Consider the following 17388-nt stretch of genomic DNA (forward strand, 5'->3'; position numbering starts at 1 on the left):
TAAATTCTGATTTTATTCTGACTTAACTACTAAACCCATTGCATTCATTTCCCAAGTGGAGCTCTTTCACCTCCACTTAGAACAGCAGGAATGATAGAACCACAGAACACATCTGGGTTTGGAGAGGTGAAGCTCTGCAAAGTAAGAACAGTTCTCCTTCATAATACAAGGCTTTTACATGTAATTTCCATTTTGTTGTTTAAATTGTTGCTTGAGGGTTTGGAAATCTCATAGAACTGTAGAATAAGCCAGTTCAGAAGGGTTTCCTGAGCCACTGGGAACAGCAACCAGTTATCAGGTGCTCATGCAACTTGTGCCAAAGTTGTCTTTTTCTGTGTTGCTTCATTTTTATGATAGATGAATAAAGTGTTTTTCAGCTATAGAAATATTCTGTCAGATACTTTGGGGTTTTTTTCAGGGTCCAGTTCTTGTACCTTTCTTACATGGTGTGCTATTCTGCAAGTTAACCTATTAGAACTGATGGAATAACTCAGCAAGTAGAGTGCTGTCTCCTGCTCTCCTACCAGCTTCTGTCTTCCTCAAACTGTAACCCAGCTATGAAACCCTGCAAGAAAAGGTAATGCTTCTGTCCGTGTTCTCTTAGTACAAGCATAATTTTAAATAGGTAAAGATTCAAAGGCTTTTCCCCACCTAGTGAAGACACTAGGAGAAGATTGAATGCAGTGTGGATGAATTCATGTGCTCTTTTCAAGATCAGGGTCAGTGGAACAGAGAGAAAGTAACTTAAAACATCAGCTCTCATATTTTTCTTGTTCTTCTAATGAGCCAGATTAGACATAGGTAAGGAAGTACTACTTCCTTACTGGTGCTCTTTGGTTTCTGAGTGAACCTTATAACTGCATATCTTCTGTTTAGAATTTGTGGATTAGCAGAACTGGGGGGTTGCCATAATACTTTCCTGCATTAGCAGCTTCTGAATGGATAGATATTCAACCATCTGTCACAGGCATTGTTTACAAGGTGGCCAAATTGCTCCTTTGCCTCTAGTAAGGTAAGAGGCCCTGAATAATTTTACTGCTGCTTTTACTGTGATTGTTCCAGGCCATCTGCATTCCCTGGAGCATCATGGATGTCCCCAGAGCTTCTAAACCTATTTTCCGTCTGTTGCCTCTCACCTACAGCAGCACTGATATGCCCCAGAAGATCTTGTTGTTTTCACTGACAGCAAGAGCAACATTTGGAGCCTTCTGCTGTGTGCTGGTGCTGCTGGGAACTGGCAGGCAGGCATCAGCAATGAATGGCTTCAGAGCCCTGCAGAGTAGGGTTAGACTGAGAGCCGGACTATGGTCCAAGCCAAATACTTGTCTTGGGACATGAGAAGTTCACATACAGAAGTACACATCCTTAAGGATGCTACCGAGACCTGACATCCAAACCTTCACAGCTGTTAATACGCTCCCTGTCACTACGTGTGCCTGGGCAGAGGGCAAAGCCTTGATTCCAGTTTGCTCTACTTGCTGGTCAGAAAGCTGACCCAGCAAATACAGAGCAATTTACTGCTGCACAACCTGGGAACAGGGAGAAGGAGGAAGGGTGAAAATGAATTTGTTGTGTCTTCTGGGCTTAGCTATCTGCAAGATGGCCAACTATCCTCTCTGTTGCTCAGAACTGAAGCTGAGAGAGCAGTCAAGCTCTCTGCAAGGTGCAGGGGGGGTGGAGAATTGAGGGGAGTAGTTTCTTATGCTAGGGGAGGGTGAGATAAGATTGGAGACAGGAAGAAGCTTTCAGAGCTAGCAGACGGAGTGACTTTTTGGGGATTGACCCCAACAATAATATCTATAATAATAATATCAATGTCTATTGGTTTAGTGATCTTTCCTCATGCCTGAGACACAGGATTAGAATTTATTAACCTTTCAGCCATGGGTGCATTTTGGTAGCTTATGGTTTTCACACAGGCACTCGCTTCCTCAGTGTTTCACCTTGTGAGCTCTGTACCAGCCATATGGTGGAACACCGGAGGATGCTGCCATACTGCCTTTTCACACCTGCTTCACTGTCACAGCTGGAGTCACATATCCAGGGTTCACAGAGCAATTGTTGGTGACACACAGAAAGCAGCATTGGAGTGCTCATTCTTATTTCTCCCCAGGGACTAACGTGTATCAATAAACAGCCAAACAGTTGTTTTGTAGTTACTATTGTCTGTAAATGACTGCAGGAGTTGGGATATTATGTGATTGATTGATTTGAAGTGATGGAATAGCATCAGGAACCATATCTTTGTGAAGGAGAGGGATGGCTTTATGAGTGAGTCTGATAGGCTGCTAAAGTCTAATGATAGGAGGGAAAGAGGGACAAATGGAGATGGAGACACCCCTCTCCAGAAGCCAAAAAAGTGAAAAAGCAAGAGCAGAGTAGAGCAGGGCAAAACCCTCGATAGAGCAGAGTTGAAAGGGGTGTGGTGTGGGTGTATTATGAATTGTGTGCTGTAGTGACATAGCAGTGAATGTTGCCACCCAATTTGAATAACACTTTGGGTAATAACCTGTCCCTCAAGAATGATCTAGAGAGCCTCCTCTGGCTAATGTAAACATCTAGGTTAGCACAGCCTTCACTGAAAGGATCCTTCCATTCAGCTGCATTTAGGAAGAGCAGCTACTAGCATCAGAGAGACATGGGCATTCTTCTCCTGCCACCTTGCTGGCTACACAGAAATTCCCCATCCTGGCAGCCTCACTTGACTCCGCAGCATGAGTGAGTGCTGCTCCATGTTTGGTCTGTCTCTATCTCTGCTGGCAAATGTGGCAATGCTTCCTACGGTGATGCGAGAGACAGTCTGAGGGTGAAGATGGTAGGGAGATGATCCAGTCTAGAAAAGCTTTCCAGTCTTCCTGCAAAAAAGATTGTTCACTCTGTCTGCATGACTCAGCTAGAGACAGTATAGAGCTGCAGTACATACCAGCTTACATTAGGTAGGCTGGCACAGCTGTAAGAAACTAGTTTACATCCGCCAGGGACCAGCAATGCAGAAAGAACATTTGGTGTGACCAGCTTGGGGCACAGGAACCAGTTTTACGCTGCCTGAAGAGCTTGGGAGGTTGCTATATTCTTTTGTTGTCAAAGCAGCACAAAAATCTAAACAACTCTAACAGTACTTAAAAACTCAGGAAGAAAAATTTCTAAGAACTGAGAAATGAAAAATACAGTTTTGGTCCATATCAAAAATCATTCTTTACTGCCTGCCTGCTTTAGAGATAGAAGCTGATACTTGGCAGGGGAATGCCCTCATGTCAGAAAATTGCTGTTTTCTTGTCTCCAGACCATTTCTGAGAAGGTTATAAATCACTGCAGTAGCTCAGTTAATGTGCACTCCATAAAGACTTGTCAGAGTTTGGTACCCATTTTCCCAGGAAATCTGATCTGCAGGAAGCACATATGTTGCCCAAGCTGAGATGTAGGGACTAAGAGCCCTGAAGCAGATGCAGCTGGCTGATGCAGACTTTGTGGTCTGCTGAGATAGCTGAGAGCAATGACCCTGTCTCTCACAGATTTTCAGCATTCCTTCTATTGCACTAATCCTGGCAGCAACAGGACAAGAGCTGGAGTACAGCGAGAAGTGATGGGGAGGTGGTGGAGAGTGGTGACAAAGGACAAAGAGGACTGGAGGAGGGAGTTATCGGATGCGAACAAACACTGGGGCCTATATAATAATGGAAATGGGTAAGGATAAGGGATTTCACCATTTCAGGTATTTTGAGAAAAGAGTCTGAAATGTAGGAAAATTTAGGTTCTACTGAGGAAAAGAAACCGCATTGTGACACTATGAAAGGCCAAAAATCACTTTCCAAATAGAATGGAAGCAACACTCACAGTGATTAGCTGTGATTTCTAATAGAAATTAGAAAATACAGAAGAAAGAGAAGAGGGACCAACAAGAAACTAGAGCTGAAAAGATGTTGCTGAAAATATCTGGATACTGAGAAGGCAGAGAAAAGAGAACAGGAAAGTAATTTAAAATATGAGACAAATGATGGATAAACAAAATTAACACGAAGATGACAAGAGCTGTCATGAAGCTTTACAGACCAGCTGTAAAACCAGAAACAACAACTTCCTACACACCTACAAGACTATACCACACATCTTCTCTTAAATAACTGCTCTCTCTAGAAGAATTTGCCCTCCAGCTTCCTACACTAATTGTTGTTGCAGGACAGGTATGATTTCTATTACAGCGTTTGGTAATGTAGAAGAACTGGAATGTTCAGTCATCAATACAATCACCAAAATTGTCCCTTCGCTTCAGAGTGCTCCAGGCACAATACATACAGGAAGGGAGTTGAATTAACAGGATGTTTCATTAATCTTTCTCTGTAGAGCTCTTGCAGAAGCACTGAGCACAATTAACTGCAGAACGGGAAGAGGTAAATGAAAGGGGAAGAACCAAGAGAGACGTTAAAATGGACTGTTTAGCAAATAACTATCTGATTAGGGAATCCCTTGTACTGTGAGCTCAATCAAAAGAAAATTCATCCTTGCTGCCTGTCCATTAACTTCACTGGAGAGAGGTTAGTGTTGAATAAAGCCTTGGCATTCTCAAATACAGGTTTTCTTTGTAGTGAACATCTAAGTTAATTGTGCCAATGTAGAAAGAAAGTGGAAGAGAAATGGAATTCTGTTTCTAGTTTTACTGCTGACTTTCCAAAATGATATTGTTTATATGGTTAACTCCTATGTAGGAATGCTTTTCTCACTCCTGCTGCCCGGAAGCCAGCAGACTTTGTTCTTTGTGCCAGGCCCAACTCTTTGGCCAAAAATGTGTGCTTCAGGACTCAAGGAGCACAAGATTGCTAAGGCACTGAGAAGAACAGAGGTAAACAGAGCTCTCCATACAGCCCAAGGTGATGAGTGAGGTTTCAAAAGTAGTGGTCTTCCTGTTGCAAAAAGATATCAGGGGACAGCACCTTCTTCTGCAGCTATTGTGCTTTGTTTGCTGATAAAAGGCCTCTGTGAGTTACAGCAAATGGACCCACAGTCCCACCACATCTTTCAACGCAAGCAGCAACTTGGAGGAGTCCTTTCCACTGCTGCTTCAGTGCTTTATCCTTACAGAGCTTGTTTCGGAGGACCACCATATGGTCTCATCTATTAATGACTCTGAAGCTCTTTTATCTGTGAAGGAAAGGCTTTATAATGACAACTATAATGCTGCAATCCCATATTAATCTCTGGATGTCCGGTACAGATGGGACCAGAATTTGTGTGCGTTATCCAGTTTAATAAAGAGCAATGCAGTGTTCTCAGCAGATCCCTGGGTGACCTTTCTGGCTTTGACAAATGACCTATCCAGGTTTGTTATATTTAAGCAGCACCATCTTCTACTCATGTTTTCTTCTTGACTGGAAACCAAAGTTACTCAAGCAGAGGAAGTTGTATCTGTTTAATATGCTTAATCCTGCCCTGCCTAGCCACCAATCCTCTAATCAAAATCTCATTTCAGATTGTAGAAATATCTGAAAATGCTTTCTTTTAATTTTTTAAGTGTTTATTTGCTGTGTTTTATTAGTACTCTACATTTTCATTTGGCCCTTAACATTTTGCATCAATTATAGTATCTATCATGGACCCAACACCACAGAAACCAGTATTAAATCATCAGAATTCACTGGATGATGTTTCTTATGCTACTTTCTAAATAGAGAGGATTCTTTTGGTCTCTTTTAAAATCTACATACGTAAATCCATTTATATACTCACATAGGTTTCCAAGGAGCAAGAAAAAGGTAGTACCTTGGAAAAGTAAGTGCATGCATGCCTGAAAAGAACAATTCTTCCTAAATTAGCAACAGCTGTCTGCAAGGAATAGTCAGTAAAGAAAGGCCACATCTCTCAAAAGAACACCTCCATAGGGTACAGGTCTGGGTGGATGACAATAAGACCAATAAACAAATGTGACAATGATGGATAGCTGCTACCCTGCTGACACAGGTAAAGAGGAGTATCATATACGTTCATTCATTTACAGAGACACAACTAAATTTAAGATGTACAAGAGCATAGTACAAGTACAGAAAATCAAAGAAAGGATTAATTATGGTCTACTAATATGTGTGTCCCAGTACCACTTAACCAGTTCTGAATTTTTGGTGTTTCCATAGACAGACCAAGGGTTTAAAGATGGAAAGTCAAATGAGAAAACACTTAAAATTGTAGTCTAACAAAAGGACCTGCATTTTTCATGTATTTTTGTTGCCTTACATTTGTGATTCTTAGCCTGGGGGGGAGGTTATCACCTCTTATTTGTTTACTGTGATGCTGAGTTAATTTTTTGAGCCCTGCAGCCAGCAAATACATCTGAACTGTGTCATAAGAATCTTCACTTCCCTAAACCAGAGCAAGGAAAGCAAGACCCTAGACTTGCACTCTCTCCTCTGTGTGATGCTGAAAGAGATTGACTACCTTACACACAGAAGGAAGCCAGAGAATGATGAAGGTGATGTAACAAAGATGTTTAAATCCTCTTAAAGAGGAGGACACAGTTGGGTCAGACCTGCTGTAGAGGGAAATACTCACAGAAACTCTGTTAGGCAGTGGGACACTGACTCTGCAAGGAAAAGCAAATTAGGAGACCGTCTGTAGTTGGCACTAGTTAAGCAGCAGTGCTTGAAAGTACAAACAGCCAGACCAGCTACTGGAACAAGTTCATGCTAAATAATCTGACCCTTTCAGCTCATTAAGAAGCAAAACATAAGGTAGAGAACAGCCAAAATGTTGAATAATGAGCAGTCGCTCATTAGTCCAGTCAGTTCAAGTGGGGTGAAGAGCTGGAATGTATTCCAGAAGAGTGACAAAGAGAAAGGAATGAGCACAAGAGCAGATGTGCTAGGCTCTTGCCTCCCTCATAAATGTAACATATATAGAGAGAGAGTCACACAAAGAAAAAGAAATGTGGGAAATAGAACAGACTAGGATGGTCTGAGATGTTCAGGTGGGCAAAAGTTGCTGTCAGTAACTGCTATATGTTAAGAGGGCCTTGATGCAGTGTTACGTATGGCAGGTGACCAAAGTGTATGAAAATTGCTCCTGATATCCCAATACCCAAGAAGCGCATCATGTTTGATGAGCTTCATACTGATTTGGATCCACAAAACTCTATTGATGGAGCCAAATCCTCAAATCCATACCCAGTAGTTAAACCTTTTCTCTGTGCGGTGGTCAGAAATGGGAAGAAAGCCACCCTGTGTGCTGATAAGATGGGCTGAGGAAAACACTGCTGCAAGGAAAGCATACTGCAGGGTATGTTCCTGAATCCCAGCTCCTTCCTAATGCCAGGATGGACTCCTTCTTCTTCTTAGGCACTGAGCCTGACTTTTTGATACCCTCCTTCCCCACTCTGCCTTCCAGAGGGGTACAGCATAGAAATGTAACATTTTGGGGGACAAGGAAGAGCTTGCACTTAGCCTTGTGAGGAGAAAGGCAGGGTGGGAAATGGTTCCCACCAATGTTCCGAATCAAATCAAGTCCTCTTTTCACTGGGCTGCAGGTTCACATCGCCTCTTCTTGTCTGGTTTTCCTGTCATGGAAATCTTCATCTGTTCTGCATGCTGGTCCAGCTTCAACAGGCAGACTGAAATATCCCCTTCTTTTTCCTCTCTTATTTTCTCTGCTGTCACTGTCATACCTGCAGACAGGTATATGAACACTTCTAGAGAGGAAGGGCTGTTTATTCTGGTCATGTCCAAACCAGAAACTTCAGTCAAGTTGCACACATCCCACTCTGCTTCCTCAGCAGCTGAATTGCAGAAACCGCTTCTCTACAAGTGTCCTAAACATCTGAGAAGCTGACCTGACTAGCAAAACTCCTGCTGGCTTTAGTGCACCACCTCATACAAATATACAGCTCATGTTTTAGCTGGTTTTCTTTGAAGAGCAGGCCTTTGGAATTCTAACACAGAAGATGGCTTTTTATTTTTGTTTAAACCTTGTAGCTGCCCCAGTTGAAGTACCCCTGCAAAACAAAGAAATAATAATTAAAGATTAATAAAATTGAAATGGCACTTATCAAAATGTCACCTAATATATTGATGCACATCATTGTTTTAATAACTAGCTCATGACATATGCTCCACTCTGCTTGGAAGGAAACACTCCTTCTCTGTACAATCATTCAGTTTTCCTAGCTGGACCCTTAGCAATCAAAGCAGCTGAGCAGTGTTTCATGAAGCAGTAACTGCTTTGATAATCAGTGTTTTCTGTCCTGGATGTATAAACAGAATTTGTGAAATAACGGCTTAGAAAATGACAGGGGGTAAATGAGAGGCATGCAGTACACAGAGAGGACACGTGAAGGGCCAATATGTGATGGGGCCAATATGTTTTCACTTTGAGTCACATCTGTCAAGTTATAAGGTTTCCATTACCAACTTTTCCTTTGTCCTGACTACATACAACATTTCCCAGCATAGCAAACAGTGGCAGACCTGTGCTTTCAATAACATGCACATTGAACCACAAGAGAGCTTGGGAAAATGTTCTCAAATCCCAGCCACTCTGAGCTAGAGCAGCAGAAACTTTTGTTAGAATTACACAGGCCTTTGGGACATGCAAGAATAGCGTCATTATGTGTAAAGAGTAGCCACTGTGTGTCATGGATGGCAAATGAATCCCTTTCCCACAGCTGCCATCTATAATAGTGCCACTTTGGAAGGATTACATTTGTTTCCTGTCGCTTTTAACCAACGTCGTTTATGTCCGTTAACCGTGGAAGCTGTACAATGCACATGGGCATGTGGAGCCTAAAGAAAAAGAGTTCATGAAGGTCCTTGGGTTTTCTCTCTTTCAGATTCCCTCAGCAGGCCTAACTGATAGTTTTCTTTCAATTTCTCCATGCAAGAAAGTGCAGTGGCTTGGCCTTGTATCGCAGAGCTCACAGATAGTGCCTGCTGCAAGCAGTGTGCTGCTAATGTGCTGGGACACCATCATCTTCGTGCTTTGGTTGAGGTGCCTAGGAAGCCTTTGGATGAAAGGGCCAGATCAGCAAGGAATAAGTGACAGGGAACTTCAGAGCAATTCAGAGAGCTCAGCCTCGCACACAAAGGAGAAGTTACCTTGCTTTTGAGAAAAATCTGCCGCTTGCATCAGGGCAGCCACTTCTCCCCTCAAGCAGGCATACTTGTGAGCTCTTCCACTACTGATTCCTGACAGGAATTTCCTCTCTTATCAGGGTCACCCTTAATAAAACTATCAGCATCACTTCTTGCAGAGCAAGGAGGTTTCTGATGTCCTCAGAGCCAAAAAGTTTGTTTTCTGCAACAGTGGTATGGCCTATTACACACTGCGCTACAATTCGCAGTTACATCTGTACGAGCACTGCTTTTCTACACCCCTTTCTGCCACCTGAAGGTACAAAATACCAAGAGAAGGTTAAACCAAGCTTTCACAATACTGCAAGCCGTTGTCCTTCATTGTGTGCAATTAAAAAACATTGCCCAATCCTCCAGACTATTTTAAATGGAGAATACTCCTTCCCTACCGATCAAAGAAATACCCAGTTTAGCCTTTCCTTTACAGCTCATGTAACCAATTCTTCTTTCCTAATAGGTGAAAAGCAATTCTGGTCCTGCCAAGTAGTGTATCAGCATCTTTATGACCAGAAATACCTTGTGAAAGCAACATCGAGGAAAGATGTTTTCAGGAAGGTTCATTTTAACACAGAAAGAAAAGAGAAATTATTTTACGTGAGTAGCAGGCAAGGTTTCACATCACCAGCCCACCACTGCACTGTAAGTGAATTGGCAGCTTTCCTACACAAGGGTGGCAAAATTGATGCAACAATGCCTAGCGGAATTAAGTAAAATAAACTGTTTTTTCAAAAACATGCAGAAGAAGGAAAAAAATCCTTTGAGGGTGGCTTTACTGCCGCCCTTGCTTTTACACAAAGCTATAACAGTAAATGGTCATAAAACATTTCTAGTGGAAGATGTACTTACATCTTTTTTTAGGCCAGTCATTAGGCATCTGCTGCTCTAATTGCACTAAGGTACAATTCCCCATTCTAAAATGGGAACTTCCCCATGCACAGCTTGTATTTTTTACTGCCTTCTACCATTCCAGCAGCTCCTGCATGCTTATCTTTTTGATAATTCTAATCAGAAATTAACAAATTAACAGTCCCAGAGTTAATAAAAAATCTCTCCCCCCTCCACCGCCCTTTTACTTAAAAGCAGGACCCTTCCCATCAGATCACTTACCTGAGACTCATTCCACTGGGCACCTGTTACTGAAGGAAGAGATAGGCTTGAAATAGGAGGCAAACACCATGCAGAATACTCAGGAATATCTAGAGATGTTTGACACTGGCAGCCACTACCAAGACAGTCAAGCACCCATCAAATTTCATGTGCTTTTGTTGCGAGGTTTGGTAATACTTGCCACCACTGCCAACAGATTGTTTAAAAATAACCCCAGGAACTCATCCTTTCTGGGTCAAAACCAACTGTGAGGCTGAGTGCACTGTAATTATAGTGCACTAAATGAGTTACAGCTTGAGCTAATCACACCCCACTGAACTAAAAAGGTGTAATTACACAGGGAGATAATGTGAGCTTGGCAGGGTCTCCTATGGCAGCCTATGGCTTTGAGGGGTGTTTCAAAGCCACTTTGCTGGTCGTTGTAAGGTGGGGCTCAGCTGGGCCACTCTGCAATTCAACAGGTCAAATCAAAAGTTTGTGCCCAGCAAAGAGTAGAACTTCATGGTATTTACCTAGCAAAGGTGAGATAATGAACAGTTCAACTGCAAATGAAGGTTATCTATCAAACCACCCCGTGTGATACTGGTTTCATGACAGCATGATGCTGTTTGAAGGGAGCTAGTATAATCTATCAATGTAACTATATAAAGAATTGGGGCTTCTGTGTTTTTCTAGTATACCATATGCTCCTCTTACGTTGAAGAAGGAGTCTGGATGAATTATCAGATTTAGGGCTGTCAAATATTTCATTTTTTAATTATTTCTCAATAAATGGATGATTCTGGCTTATTTGGGATGCATCTTGGCTTGTGTTACAGGTAGAGCACTTGACAGACAGGACGTCCTTAGTACCATAGCTCACAGAAATAACTATATTAAACTTAAACAAAGTGCCAGATCATCACATTTGTTAAGAGCCTCATGGTGACCCCGTTGTCCTAAAGGAAAAAAGCTGTGATAAAGGTAGATAAGAGTGGAAAATCTGAATTAATATAAACAAATGGGAAGAGAAGACTGAGAGACCAGAGAAAGAAAGGTCATTGATGAAATATTAGGTGGCTAATCTAGCAGAGAAGTCACACTGTATGTATGAGGTGACTCCTAAACCTGTTGTTGGAAAATATGTAAAGATAGGCTGGGTGACTGTGGGCTTTATAGTGATGGCTTTTAGTCTTGATCCACACTTTTAGCTGGCGGACGACTGAATTTTGGCTTTGTATTCATACACAGTATCACATGCAAATTGTTCTGCTACAACAGTATCTGCTCAAAAACCTCCTGTCTACCACAAACATCACTGTTGCTGTTAAACACAAGCTGATAACTCAGTCAACTGAAATACAGCTTTAAATGTAGTGCCTGTAGGCACTTCTTTTCACCAAGGCATGTGCCTGTGTCACATTTCAGCTGCTCCCCCCAGCCCTTTGGGCTCCAGATCTGTGCAGGAAAGGTTGCTCTAATTTTCTGGAAAGCATCACTTACAGAAAAGGACCAGATATGCACTTGTGTGAAGAACAGAGGATGATGCAGGAACATTATCCTGCAGGAACAGTGGGGTAGAAAGGGCTCATTGTGCTTGTAAGAGGAGGTCTGTGTTACCTGCTCCCCACCAGGGGCCACATGGGCCTCCAGCAGCAGTAAAGAGAAGGTGCCAAAGGAAGTGGCTGTGGTGGGAGATCCCAGGAAAAAAGCCCCCCAGGCAGAAAAGGAGCTACATGGTGTGTGCAGGAGAGGGTCTGCCCGATGCCAAGTGTGGATGCAGGGGAAGAGTGTGAGAAGCTCTCAGAGTGGGTTTGTGCCAGGACAGAATGGGTGAAGTGACCCTGCTTTGTGGCTGATTCAGCCTCGCTCATGCTCTTCACTTCTCTTTTTTGCAACGGGGTGAAACAGACACTGCAGGCAAGGTAGGAAGCCCTGTGTGTGCCTGGCAGGTGGTCACCAGGAGATGGCAAGTTCTAACGCAGAAGGTCACACTTTCTTTCCCTCAGTTGCACACTCAAACCCCCACTATGCTGGACTTAAAACTCTGGCCTTGGCTCAAGTCTTCTTAATCACTGTTCATCTCCTCCTGGAGGTAAACAAGCTTGCACCCAGAAAGAAATGTGGGAATGAGAGCAAGGGATGGTGGATGTTTACAGCCTTCCCCCAAGAAATGAAACGAGTGACCAGAGACAAAGCGGCTTGCTGAACGTGTTTATGTCTCACCCTATGAGAAATGCACAGCAGGTGGGATGAACTGCAGAGCTTGGCTTTGCCAGTAAACTGCAGAATGCTACTGCTCCTTCCAGAGCTGATATAGCATTGGCTGGAGAACTTTCCTGGGTGGATAAAAGCCAAGGAATACTCCCTATGGCTGAGAATACCAGCAGGCTGGGAGAGCCCTTTGCAGCTGGCTGCTGACCTCTGTGTGTGACTGCAGGCAAGATAATAAAGGAAATGAAAGAAAAGGCAAGAGTCAGTAAAGGTATCTCTGCAAGTGATAGAGGTGGGAAAGCTGGGAGAAGTGAAATAGCTCTCGTGATTCACAAGCACTGTTTTCCTTTCTTAAAATGTTAACTGGATATTTTAAAGCCACCGGGTATTTTGTCCTCCCTCTGCTCCCCAGTCTCATTAGGTTCTTTGCTGTTCCCTCTGCCATCTGTCCTGCCTCAGCAGGCAGGAAAGCAGCTCTTGCAGAGTGACTGACACAGGCTGTTTAGTGGTGCTGGCGTAGCACAGCAGAAAAGCAGCCATTTGGAAAGGTCTCACAGACCTTCCAAAGGGCAGAGGGATGCAAGAATAAGACAGTGCAGGGTAATGGAAGGAAAGAAAGAATCAAAGCTTCTGGGCTCTTGTCTGGATTGGTTTTGATAGCCACACTACTGAGCAAGCCTTCATTCCTGAGCCAGGTGGTGTGGACTGGCTTGTGCCCATACGTTGCCAGGCTGGGGTTTGGCGTCTGGACGGGACAGGCTGCTCATTCCTGCTAGGCACAATTCCCACCACTGCTGCGGTGCGATAGTCTGCTGTAGCCTTTAGGTCTTTCTTGCCCTTGGCCTCTTCAGCAGATGCTGCACTTGTGTCTTGCCCGGTTCATGCACAACATGCAATCAGACCAGCACACACCATATGGGGCACAAGCCAAATGTACCCAGTGACTGTTCAACCCTCACCTGCCACTACAGTTCATGCTGTTGCACAGTAGTGATGCTACTGAGGCCTGCCACACTTCATCTTCCATGGTAGACTAGGTAGATCTGGGCCAGGTACAAACCATCCTGAGGGGTGGATGGAGTTCCTTAATATACAGAGACAGCATGAGATGTTCGCACCACTCTCATTCTCCAGAGTGAAGCCATAACTCAGCCTCTCTTGTCAAGAGGAAGTTTGGGACTGAGAGACTGGTGAGACAGATCAGCTGGTGAGACCGCATCATGCAGCAGCATGGGATAACCAATCGAGAGTAGGGAGAACCATGTTTAAGTCCTTGTGCCAGGAGCTGGAATTACTCTCCAGAACCAGCTAATGTTCTTGTCAGCACCCAGGCCCAAGAGGACAAAGGCTGCTATGTGAAGCCATGCAAAAAATAACTCCTATCAGCCTCTGAAATGCAATTTTGGAGTCAGCAGTTTTTCTGTAGGCACAGAGTGAAGTCTCTGCAAGCCCTTCGACAGGCCCCCTGCCCCTGCATGATCAGTGTCTGCCACGCTCCTAGGGAAACATATACCAGAACACAAAGGGTTCCTCAGCTACAAAAGGCCAGGATAACTACTGAGGTTTTCATGATGCCTGCACAGAAACGAGTGCCCATGAATTCACATCCTTATCAGAAATGACTGGTTAGGAGATTGGTTCATTTTATTAAGGTTTTCCTTGTCTGTATATACCAAGGCAAAAGAGCCAAGCTGAAAGTCTCGACAATGAGAAGCACCAGGTAAATATTAAACACTGCATTTAAATATGTATGGTTTGTATAGTATATTTGTATTTATGTATTTATAAACACTGTATTTGCATTTTAGTATTAAAGAACTGCATAAATGCAAATATTGAGCTATTTCCAAAACTTACACAGATATTTACTTTGTGCTATGAAAAAGGTTGCGAAGTGATGTTCTTCTTAAAGTTTTCTTTGTTCTTCTTTCTTTTTCTGTTTGTTTTTTTTTTATATATATTTGTTTTAAAATCTCCATTAGAAGCAACTGGGTTCACTTTTATATAATTTATTTTGTTAGCAAAACTGTCAGAGTGGGAACAGTGGTGGTTCTGCGTCAGATCTGCACCTGCCTTCCTCAGGAGGAGTCTCTGCCATTAACCTAAACTCCAGCAGGTACCTAGAGCCTCAGAGTGCTGTGTCAGCAGCTGGAGCACTGCTGAGACAGGTGATGCAGGATCAAGGCAGCTCCGCTGGCTGCATCACTGTGCGTGGTTTTGTATAAGATGATGTTCAAAATTCTTCAGACTAGCACAGTAACATAGAGCACCTAGGTCACACAGAGGCTTTGAAAAGCTTGACTCTGCGGTTGGGGTGAGGGTAGTCATGTGCTGGAGCAGGCTGTCCTCAGAGGTTGTGCACTCTGGCTTTGGAGACGTTCAGAGCTTGGTGGGACTCCGAACAGGTTGCTCTAGCCATGCTTGCTTTGAGGAGACAACTGGGCCAGGTGACCTCCGGAGGTCCTTGTGGCTTGAATCATTCTAGGATTTTATGACCTTGGCAGGAAATCCTTGTCTATATAGAAGTTTAGATTATGTGTACATAGCTAATAAGAGACACTTTTATTGCCTTATTTGTTGGAAATACAATTGGTTTCTTGTAACTGTAACTCTCAACAGCCTATGTACTTGTCTGGCCCCATTGAGGGACTTCTAGAGAAGTCTGAGAAGCAGTATCCATGCATGTTGGTTAATTTAAATGCTGTGTTGCAGATCCTCTGCAGGATAGTGCTAGCTTTTCCAATTTTCTCCTCTGCCAGGGCATGCAAGTGTTTATGTCCTAGTCTAACACAACAAGCAAAATAGTAAATGAGTTTCTGAATTAGATCTTGGCAATTTAACAACAGTAATCAGACTGGAAGTGCTTTAGAGCATTGAGTGAAAATTACTTGGAATCCAAGCCCACTATGACAATCAAAGACACAGCTTTGAAAGTGTGTTGGGTGTTTTGGGCTTGAATATTCTTTAAGTCGGTTTCAGCAAACCATTTCCAATTCCCTTGAATACATGAAAGAGTGCGATATTTGTGGTGCCTCACTTCAGCGGGGTTACATCTAGGATAGTTGTCCATCTTTCACTGTCAGCCGGGGAATATCTCACACCAAGACCCCAATTAAGTACTCATGAGCTATGTCTGTGTTATGTACAGGATTGCACTTTGTTAGCAAACACAATTCCCTATCACATGGTTAATGGCAATCAACATAACTGAGGTAGACAATTGCTGCTGAGTCATAATGAAATGTTTTAAGAGAAAAATTTACTCCAATACTTGCAATAACAGCTTTAATGGAACATTACTCCTTTTATCCCACCCACAACCTCCAGTAAGTACTTTTAGGGCAATTCACCTCAAATGTGCAATTTAGAAGATCATAATGGACAAAGTGGACAACTGGAAGGCTAGAGTTGATTCAGATACTACCTTTAATGCACGCAGGTGTCTCTGGTTCATCCTTACTACAGTAGTCAAAACATTATCAAAATACAGAGAGGTCTGTGTGTGTTTCTGTATGCATTTCTATATGTGTGTATATATGTCACACATATCGCACCAGGTTTATATGTGCAGCAGAACAGCCACATCACTGTGTTCTATTTCCTTTAAAAAAGCAAAAAAAGGAAATGATTTGGTAAAGTCATTAGTAAAAGTCCTTCAGTATCAACCTAAGGGACATCAGATAGCTGCAGCCTGGTTTTTGACAGCAAAGATAAAGGGAAATTACTGGCTATTGCATGCAGCTACATGGTCATGCTGAGATTTAGATAGCATGAAATGGTGTAGCTTCATCAATACAAAGAGCACTTCTTTTGCTCATGTTTTCATGCTGCCAAAGAAAGCAGCAGCAACATAATCCGCTCATCCAGCACTTCCCCACATACAGAGACCTCAGCACCAGGCAGCTTGACTCTGGAGCTGCCCTGCAAACCATGCTGAGCCACGCAGGTTCTCCCCCTGCTTATGTGTCTCACAGATCAGTTTCACCCACCCAGGTTTGCCAGAACTATTAATGGGACTTAACTTGGGTTATTTCCCTAACTGCATACCAACAGACACATTTAATTTTAGATAGAGATATCCAAAGTTTACTCAACCTTTTCATTGCTTGTTTTACTTCGCAACACAAATAATCTTTCCTGAAACCCATTTCCCTTCCTTCCCCCCCTCCAGCTAATCTTCATGCTCCTCTAATCATTTCTCGTTGCAAGGAAGCAACCCTTAACCTCTGAGACCTTCATTACTGGTATTAAACACTAAACCAATGCCAAAGATAGAAGCTGTAGGCACATTTGGTTTTATTATTTTATGGAAATTGAGCCTAGATTCCCCTTTCTGCTTTAGTCAGCATGGGACTTACTTGAGAATGATTCATTGTGTGCTTTCAGAATGTATCATGAAAGACAAGTTAAAATCACTCATCTCTTGTTTGTACACAGTTACTACAGCTTGTCAATAAGCAATTTGGATTTGGCACAATTCTTGCAATGAAATGCTGAAACTTCTTGTTTAAGCAAAAAAATATTTACCCTGTATGAAGAATAGTACATTAACTACAGATGGATTCTGAGCATGCTCATTTTGAGGACATTGATTTGCTTCCACAGTCTGAGGATGATATTTTTCCATATCTAGCTATCATGCATCTGTTCTAATTTCTCTTTGTACTGAGTCACCACTGAACAAAGCTATTTTTTGACTTTATTGTTTGGTAATACTGTGTAAGCATTTTCATTCCCCCTTTGCTTGAACATAAGCAGCTGAAACAAGGTTAATGATCTTTCTCAGTTTTCTTGTCAGATGACTCAGGACGCTCACCATGAGGACATGCAAGAGAGGAAAAGTGTATTCTGCTTCGGGTCAGCTTTTACTGTGGACAGTAAATGAAGAGGTACAGGAAAAAAACACAGCCCAAAACTAGAAAAAAAGTAGGATTTTAGTCTGGAGAAAGAGACGTCCAATGTAGAGACAAATTTGGGAATA

The 17388-nt window shown here is 42.8% G+C and overlaps 1 long non-coding RNA gene across 1 annotated transcript; it reads right to left on the reverse strand.

Annotated features, from left to right (window-relative positions):
• Positions 1 to 1743: 1743 nt before the first annotated feature.
• On the reverse strand, positions 1744 to 10439 carry LOC136009223 (uncharacterized). The gene is made up of 2 exons (XR_010610415.1): positions 10215 to 10439; positions 1744 to 7972 (listed from the first exon to the last, which is right to left on the reverse strand). It is a non-coding gene; the product is annotated as an uncharacterized LOC136009223 (long non-coding RNA).
• Between the last annotated feature and the right edge of the window lie 6949 nt (positions 10440 to 17388).

Source organism: Lathamus discolor, chromosome 1, assembly GCF_037157495.1.
Source record: "Lathamus discolor isolate bLatDis1 chromosome 1, bLatDis1.hap1, whole genome shotgun sequence".
In the NCBI taxonomy this organism is placed as follows: Eukaryota; Metazoa; Chordata; class Aves; order Psittaciformes; family Psittacidae; genus Lathamus; species Lathamus discolor.